Source organism: Homalodisca vitripennis, chromosome 6, assembly GCF_021130785.1.
Source record: "Homalodisca vitripennis isolate AUS2020 chromosome 6, UT_GWSS_2.1, whole genome shotgun sequence".
NCBI classification, from domain to species: domain Eukaryota; kingdom Metazoa; phylum Arthropoda; class Insecta; order Hemiptera; family Cicadellidae; genus Homalodisca; species Homalodisca vitripennis.
This window is the reverse complement of record NC_060212.1, coordinates 41,674,997-41,684,442: the sequence shown is the minus strand read 5'-3', so window position 1 is coordinate 41,684,442 and position 9,446 is coordinate 41,674,997.

The window sequence follows — 9,446 nt, the reverse complement described above, 5'->3', positions numbered from 1 at the left end:
GAAATGCGGGTCTTAAATACATTGGTAGAATGAATGATGAACGTTGCGAGACAGCTGTTACATTGTTATCCGAGATGCGGGTGGGACAGGCCACGGAGATCCACTGCCACAGCCACCGCTACGCATATGTATGGGTACCAAATGACGAATGGCGCTGATATTAATGTAGCAGCTGTGACGTCAGATGTCTGCTGATCCACAGGCAGTCCCACCCTCCCCGGGTTCTGCAGTTTGTTTTATAAGAATTTTTATTTTCCCCCTGAAAATCATGAGTTCTTTACAAGGTATTAAAAATGCTCACCGACATGATTTCCAATCGTTGTAAAAGTGTTTGGAACATAAAAACAAGCATGCTCATCTGATCGTATTTGTCTTTATATCATTTCATTGTACGTGGGTTTAGTGCAAAGTTGTTTTACATGTGGTTTACTTTTAAATATAATAAGTGAATGATTGTAAGACTAAACAGTTAACAATAAGATAATATTAGATCCGTTAAAGGACTCAAGTGATTCAGGAGAAGTTACAGAGAAGGGTTAAATTAATACCAATTCACCGACGTCGCTCTCGCTCTAGTTGCACATGGGGTGATTTAGTTTGCTCAGGGCTTTCAGAGGGTTGACCGATGCCCATGGGACGAAAGTCTCTGGCATCGGGAGAGGACAAGTGGGACCAAAGGAAGTCGTTTGTCTCGGACTACCAAAAAAAATTCCACAAAACGAACGAGTTAAAACATTGCTACAAAGAGGCCATTGGAACAATACTCTCACTTTGATGAACGACCGCTCACGCTCTGTCATGCGCGAGTAAGTCCAGAACGACTTTCCAGAGTACAGCGTCCACCCACGCTCTTCTAGACGGACAGACTTCGCGCCATATAAACTGGCCAATGAGAGATGATCTCCTCATCTGACGTCAGAGATTAAAGGTCATGAGACCAGTTTATTGAGTGATCTAGGGAAATGCGCCAAACGATTTTAAATGATAAAATTTAATGTTATTATAAGTAATGAAACTAAAGCTTACTTTAAGCAAACATGTAAATATTGTACAATAAGTTTTCAATTTTTGTAAAAAAGTATGTTTCGTAATAAAATTTGATATTTAAAAAAAGCGTTCTTTTGAAATATTGTTGGTATTGATACCGGTGGCAGTTAAAGACATGTTACAAAATAGCCGAGGGAAGAGGGTGGTTTACTGTCTTCGTTTATTTGAGAATGTAATGAAGACAAGTTAGGATGACGCAGAATGTTGAACCAGGCAATTTTACAACTCATTCAGTTAATTCTTACGCGAATCCTTCATTTTACTGTATTTAATGTAGAATTTCAGTATCCATACTGGCAAATATATTTTACACTAAGATCTAGGTTATCGATGAAGAGAGCACTCGAATGAGATGAATGCAGAGATTTTTGACCAGGAAGATCTGCAAGCGATTTGAGGAGTTGCGTTTGATGAAAAGTAAGGATAATTGATGCGATCGAAGGTGTCCAATCTCTAAATCAGCATCGAATAAGGATCAAGAATACACATCGTAGTGTTCGTCATCGGAAAGTAGATGAAGGAGCAACACAAAATTTGGCTGCAGCAGTTGGTGTGTTGGATATGATACATACAGTTACAACTATTTTATCAACCTATGGATTTTTGGATTTCTCAAGAGTTCCCCCACTAAATAATGAACTGATAGCACCAAGCCCTGGCACTGAGACCGTACGATGTTTTTCGCTTGTCACTGAAGTGATAGTTTCAACTCCTGCAACTGAGGCAGTCCGCTATTACTTCGCACAATATTGTTTTGATAATATCAATTCTTGGCTCTGAGTCAGTCCGTTGTATTTCGCACGATTCTGTATTGATAATATCAAGTCCTGGTGCTGAGACAGTATGTTGTTTTTCGCTGGTCACTAAACTGATAGATTCAACTCCTGGCACTGAGGCAGCCCGCTATTATTTCGCTGGATACTGAACTGATAGTACCAAGCTCTGGTACTGAGGCAGCCCGATTTTTTCACTGGATAATGAACTGATAGTATCAAGTCCTAGCACTGAGAAAGTCCGTTGTGTTTCACGGTACTGTATTGATAGTATCAAGTCCTGGCACTGAGACAGTCCGTTGTGTTTCACGATACTGTATTGATAGTATCAAGTCCTGGCACTGAGACAGTCTGTTGTGTTTCACGATACTGTATTGATAGTATCAAGTCCTGGCACTGAGACAGTCCGTTGTGTTTCACGATACTGTATTGATAGTATCAAGTCATGGCAATGAGACAGTCCGTTGTGTTTCACGATACTGTATTGATGGTATCAAGTCATGGCACTGAGACAGTCCGTTGTGTTTCACGATACTGTATTGATAGTATCAAGTCATGTCACTGAGACAGTCCGTTGTGGTTCACGATACTGTATTGATACTATCAAGTCCTGGCACTGAGACAGTCCGTTGTGTTTCACGATACTGTATTGATGGTATCAAGTCCTGGCACTGAGACAGTGCGTTGTGCTTCACGATACTATATTGATAATATCAAGTCCTGGCACTGAGACAGTTCGTTGTGTTTCACGATACTGAATACAGTGAAACATCATACTGAATACTGAATACTGTATTGATACTATCAAGTCCTGGCACTGAGACAGTCCGTTGTGTTTCACGATACTGTATTGATGGTATCAAGTCCTGGCACTGAGACAGTGCGTTGTGCTTCACGATACTGTATTGATAATATCAAGTCCTGGCACTGAGACAGTCCGTTGTGTTTCACGATACTGTATTGATGGTATCAAGTCCTGGCACTGAGACAGTCCGTTGTGTTTCACGATACTGTATTGATGGTATCAAGGCATGGCACTGAGACAGTCCGTTGTGTTTCACGATACTGTATTGATAGTATCAAGTCATGGCACTGAAACAGTGCGTTGTGTTTTACGATACTGTATTGATGGTATCAAGTCCTGGCACTGAGACAGTGCGTTGTGCTTCACGAGACTGTATTGATAATATCAAGTCCTGGCACTGAGACAGTTCGTTGTGTTTCACGATACTGTATTGATAGTATCAAGTCCTGGCACTGAGACAGTCCGTTGTGTTTCACGATACTGTATTGATGGTATCAAGTCATGGCACTGAGACAGTGCGTTGTGTTTCACGATACTTTATTGATAGTATCAAGTCATGGCACTGAGACAGTCCATTGTGTTTCACGATACTGTATTGATAGTATCAAGTCATGGCATTGAGACAGTCCGTTGTGTTTCACGATACTGTATTGATGGTATCAAGTCCTGGCACTGAGACAGTGCGTTGTGCTTCACGATACTGTATTGATAATATCAAGTCCTGGCACTGAGACAGTTCGTTGTGTTTCACGATACTGAATACAGTGAAACATCATACTGAATACTGAATACTGTATTGATACTATCAAGTCATGGCACTGAAACAGTGCGTTGTGTTTTACGATACTGTATTGATGGTATCAAGTCCTGGCACTGAGACAGTGCGTTGTGCTTCACGAGACTGTATTGATAATATCAAGTCCTGGCACTGAGACAGTTCGTTGTGTTTTCACGATACTGTATTGATAGTATCAAGTCCTGGCACTGAGACAGTCCGTTGTGTTTCACGATACTGTATTGATGGTATCAAGTCATGGCACTGAGACAGTGCGTTGTGTTTCACGATACTTTATTGATAGTATCAAGTCATGGCACTGAGACAGTCCATTGTGTTTCACGATACTGTATTGATAGTATCAAGTCATGGCATTGAGACAGTCCGTTGTGTTTCACGATACTGTATTGATAGTATCAAGTCCTGGTAATGAGGCAGTCTGCTGTTTTCGTTCAACACTGTAGCTCGCTCTGTCTTGGACCTACTATTGCGGTCTATAATAAGTCTATAAACTAATATTAGTAATAAATAAGTATAAGTATATGTTTTATATAAAATAAACAAATGTCTTATATTTTGACTTTCTTAAATTTGAAATGCGTGAAGTGTAAAGTAAGGCTATTATTAATAAGCAAAAATATTTATTTTCTAGGTAAGAAGGTAAGTCTCCTCCAAGATATTGTAAACACAGCTTTTCTACAACAACTCATTGCCTTTGATAAATGATTGGGGAATTGAACGATAACTGCCACTGTCATATTTTCTTTAGTTAACTTCGTCATGGGCGATACTAGCAGTTATCCGCAGCATCGCGCACAATTTTAAAAACTAAATGCAGTACCATTCGTAGTAAAAGTATGATGAAGCCCTATGGTATTTTTCAAACGGAAGTAGATATATTATATTAGTTACATAATATTTCCTTGTTCATATTTGAGAGGATCACAAGTTAAACAAAATTGCGACTAATTCTTATATTAGAATGTGTGCGTGTAGTGTCGTGCCGTACTAGATCACGACTGACGTAGGGTACGTTACTAAAGACACTCGAATTACAAGCAAAACATTTATTGGAATAAGCAAACACAAACTCACAATGATTTCATATTAAACTACAATTTTTTCCAGAATACTCAATCCTTGTGTGAAAGTCTACTCATGAGTATTTACTGTAAGAGTAGAAGGAATTAGAATCGAGAAATGAAATTTAGATTTAGTTCATTTATAATTTGGAAGTTTTGGATTAACAAACGGCTAGCGCATAGTTAAGGGAGAGGTGCTACTTACTGTGTATCTCATCGGTCTGTTGAGCATCAGGACCAGGAACAGACTGAGGAAAAATTCTACAACTGAGGAGTCACTGGATTCTCCCTACTCCACTTGATCTGGTTAATTTCTATTCGTTATTCGATATCTAATAAGAACTTCATTACCATAAATGGTATTACTCTGAAATGGCGAACCAGGATTGGCTCGTTATATGGCCTACATTATTGTGCTACTTTTAGTGTATCGCCAGTGATTACGCATTATCAGTTTCCTGTAGGAAACTTCCAATGCCCTATTTCTCATGGGAAAATAGTTTACAGAAATCAAATAAAATAATTAATGAAGATAAATTAAATAGGTCCTTAGTTACTTTAAATATCTGTAATTTAATGAGATCATGCATAAGGGTACCGTGGTGCTACAGCATCACAATAGGAGCATTTCCGGTCCGAATAAATTGTATTTCCTACACTATGGTTGAGTTTGGATTTTTGTAACAATCGAAATTTACATATCACCAAAGTCACAAAATCACCAATCGTGACGCAGCTCCCCCCTGCCTAACCCACATGTTAAGCGGCTGTATATTACTGGAAGTTCCATTTAAAACTGTTGACGAAAGACGTATCTCCATAGTGTGGAAAAATATTTTAAAATTTGGATTGTGCTAACAATGCTTTGAAGCTGTCTGAACTTGAGAGAAATGTGAGGGATAAACATAAAATACATTAGTGTAAAATCACCAAACCAATCAAGATTAATTTAAAGAATAATGAAGGAAATTTTTATCTAATAATATACAAACGTTTGTGTAGTTATGAATAATTCAAATTCAAATATATATTTATTTATTTATTATTATTAACAGTAAATTTTTTATCCCAGTTGTCAAGGCTTTAATTGACGTATGTTACATGCAAGGTTCAAATTCCTGAATATAAGTTTTACCCAGTTATAAACACCTGTACATTCTAAAAATTCTCCTATACAAATTTTTAAAGATTAATTTAACCTTATATTATATGTGATAGGTTTTAGTCCTGATACATTATTTATTAAGAAAAAATACCCGCGAATGCTTCCTTTCCCTTAGACAAAGCTAAGCGGGGGTTTGAGTACGAAAACAATCCCCTATTCGAGCAGGAAATCTGTTTTTAAAATGGATCCTAACTTATTTTTACTGAATACATTGAATAACTGTATAGGTTTTAAGTTGATAAAATAGTACACTCATATTTCCTATAAAAAACGTATGTATATTCATAGGCATAGCCACATTTGTAGTCAGTGAAATAATACAGTTATGTAAAATAAATTAGTGTTGAGCTTTATGTTAAAATAAACAAAGAAACCCTGTCTGGATTCAGAGTTAATCCAGGTACAATGCCGGTACTCACTGTCAAGTTTACTAACTAAAATACAACAAAATTTAAACATTACTTAGAAAACAGTTAATCAATTTGTTTGGATTTGTTGACTAAGTAATGGAATACGAGGTAATCAACAAACTTCATGTTGATTCTGACATTTACCGATTTGAATACGGTGGGCGTGGAATAAATGAAGTTTTAATAAACGTAAACAGTCTTGTCTTATTTGCTCCAAGCTGAGTGCAATCAGTCGGAAGTCAGACACAGTTTACCTTTGACAGGAGCACGTCAAAAGTGGTGCTTCGAGTGGTTTCAATTTAACAAAACTTTGACTCGAACTGCTTTATATGTTTCCAGTCCCGGTGGTTTTTGCACTTGTCTAATGATGCAGAAGTGAGTTATTACACTGGTGCAGAATCTAAAGTCGACGTTTTAAATTATATTCTAATTAACTTTTATATCTGTGGATAAACTGTATTCAATGCTGACATACTTTAAAATGTCTTAAATGTGTGGCAACAGCGTAACTCAATGCCAGCGCGGGATTAGAGCCTTGATTGATCGCTGAGCGTTAGCGATCACTTGGAGGAGCTGAAGAGAAATTTTATTTCTATCTGTCCGCACAATACCTCGAGAGCTAACTGACCTAGAGACTTGAAATTGTACATAAAGTTTGATTTCTATACACAGCACAGAGTTACATGGGAGTCCAAGGGACATGGCTGAGCTTTAGCGATCACTTGTAGGAGCTGAAGAGAAATTTTATTTCTATCTGTCCGCACAATACCTCGAGAGCTAACTGACCTAGAGACTTGAAATTTTACATAAAGGTTGATTTATATACACAGCACAGAGTTACATGGGAGTCCAAGGGACTTGGCTGAGCGGTAGCGATCACTTGTAGGAGCTGAAGAGAAATTTTATTTCTATCTGTCCGCACAATACCTCGAGAGCTAACTGACCTAGAGACTTGAAATTTTACATAAAGGTTGATTTTTATACACAGCACAGAGTTACATGGGGTCCAAGGGACATGGCTGAGCGGTAGCGATCACTTGTAGGAGCTGAAGAGAAATTTTATTTCTATCTGTCCGCACAATACCTCGAGAGCTAACTGACCTAGAGACTTGAAATTTTACATAAAGGTTGATTTATATACACAGCACAGAGTTACATGGGAGTCCAAGGGACTTGGCTGAGCGGTAGCGATCACTTGTAGGAGCTGAAGAGAAATTTTATTTCTATCTGTCCGCACAATACCTCGAGAGCTAACTGACCTAGAGACTTGAAATTTTACATAAAGGTTGATTTCTATACACAACACAGAGTTACATGGGAGTCCAAGGGACTTGGCTGAGCGGTAGCAAACATTTTTATGTTGGTCTTTTGGGTATCTATGATGACAACGACAAAATTCCTGAATAAATACATTTGTAAATAGAGTACAATCATATGACACTTTAACTGTGACATGGTAACAGATTTAGTATTACAATTCGTGAGGTGTCTCGAGAAAGATATTATTTGCAGCCTTTACATGTTGTGTGAAACTCCATTCATACATAAAAAGTGAGTTTTATTATTGTGCACATCCGTCATCCACGGAATTTGGCTGAGCATCATTAAAAGCCATCACTCACTAAACTGACACAATTCCACTTTTGTCTTCCAAGGGAAATGTATGATGATGAATGAATGAGTTAGTTTATTTCCAACAAGAATTTACTATATGTACAGAACAGAAAAGATACAATAGAATTACTATTTTAATTATAAAAAGGAACAAATAAAATTAGCAAAACACACTTTTTATAGTAAATTATGATCTTATCTGCCTCAGTAAAAGGTAGCTCTAAGGATATGGGTCTACATAGGCAATAGTGACCTGCGCGTAGACCCGAGTTTTTCAAGATAAAAATAAAAATTGCAGCAGTTATTCCAAAAAGGATGATATGTAACTATTATTTTAACAATGTATTTTCTATATGAGTGTCTGTCTGCCTATCCACAGACCTTTTATAAATAAAATGAGCTATAGACTTGACATTTTGCAAGCAAACTTAGCGAATCCTGTTACGTGACATGGCGTACCCGCCTCTCTTGAAAAGGCTAAAATAATTAGTGTAATAAAATAATATATATATTATTATTGAAGGTCGATGGTTTTTAAGGATAAAAAGGAAAGTTATAGTCTTTTGCCGTTGTTAGGTAAGACAAATTCAATTCAAACTGGAGGTTTACAGAACCGATATCTGACGTAATACAAGTGTTGTATTTTAGTAAGCATGAGAAAACTTAATCATATCTCCAAAAATCCTACTCTCTCAATGGCTTAAATACAGCGATGGATAAGGAGCAAAGGCGAATCACTATATAGCTCCGTCCTATTCAACTCACCTTAATAAGCGGATCTGTTTACTAGCAGTTTTGGTTCAACTAACATCTGTAGACCGAAGCTGGCCCCCCACAGCCAGGGCCTAATATCATACTAGGCCCTGCCCCACAGCGAGGCTGAAATATTACTGGGTTAATAGTTTGCTTATTGACATTAATCGACGCGGTGTGAACAGAAATCCTAGATGATAGTTGTCTCAACGGCCGCGTAAGCATAGGAGCTAAAATACCGTTTACTGCTAGCAGAGCAATCATTCACAATTGGATCTATGCTTCCGCTTCCGCCACACGAACAGCATTGACCCAACATCCATGATCCAAGCTGATTGAGTAATAAGATGTGCTCGATTAAGGTAACCTCGTACATGACTGTAATTGACTGCTAGCCTGTGTAATACCTCAACTGCCCCGGAAAGACAAACAGCATTTACCCAACATACATGATCAAAGCTGATTGAGAAATGAGATGTGCTCGATTAAGGTAACCTCGTACATGACTGTAATTGATTGCTAGCCTGTGTAACACCACAACTGCCCCGGAAAGACAAACAGCATTGACCCAACATCCATGATCCAAGCTGATTGAGTAATGAGATGTGCTCGTGTAAGGTAACCTCGTACATGACTTTAATTGACTGCTAGCCTGTGTAACACCACAACTGCCCCGGAAAGACAATCAGCATTGAACCCACATCCATGATCCAAGCTGATTGAGTAATGAGATGTGCTCGATTAAGGTAACTTCGTACATGACTGTAATTGACTGCTAGCCTGTGTAACACCACAACTGCACCGGAAAGACAAACAGCATGGACCCAACATCCATGATCCAAGCTGATTGAGTAATGAGATGTGCTCGAGTAAGGTAACCTCGTACATGACTGTAATTGACTGCTAGCCTGTGTTACACCACAACTGCCCCGGAAAGACAAACAGCATTTACCCAACATCCATGATCCAAGCTGATTGAGTAATGAGATGTGCTCGATTAAGGTAACTTCGTACATGACTGT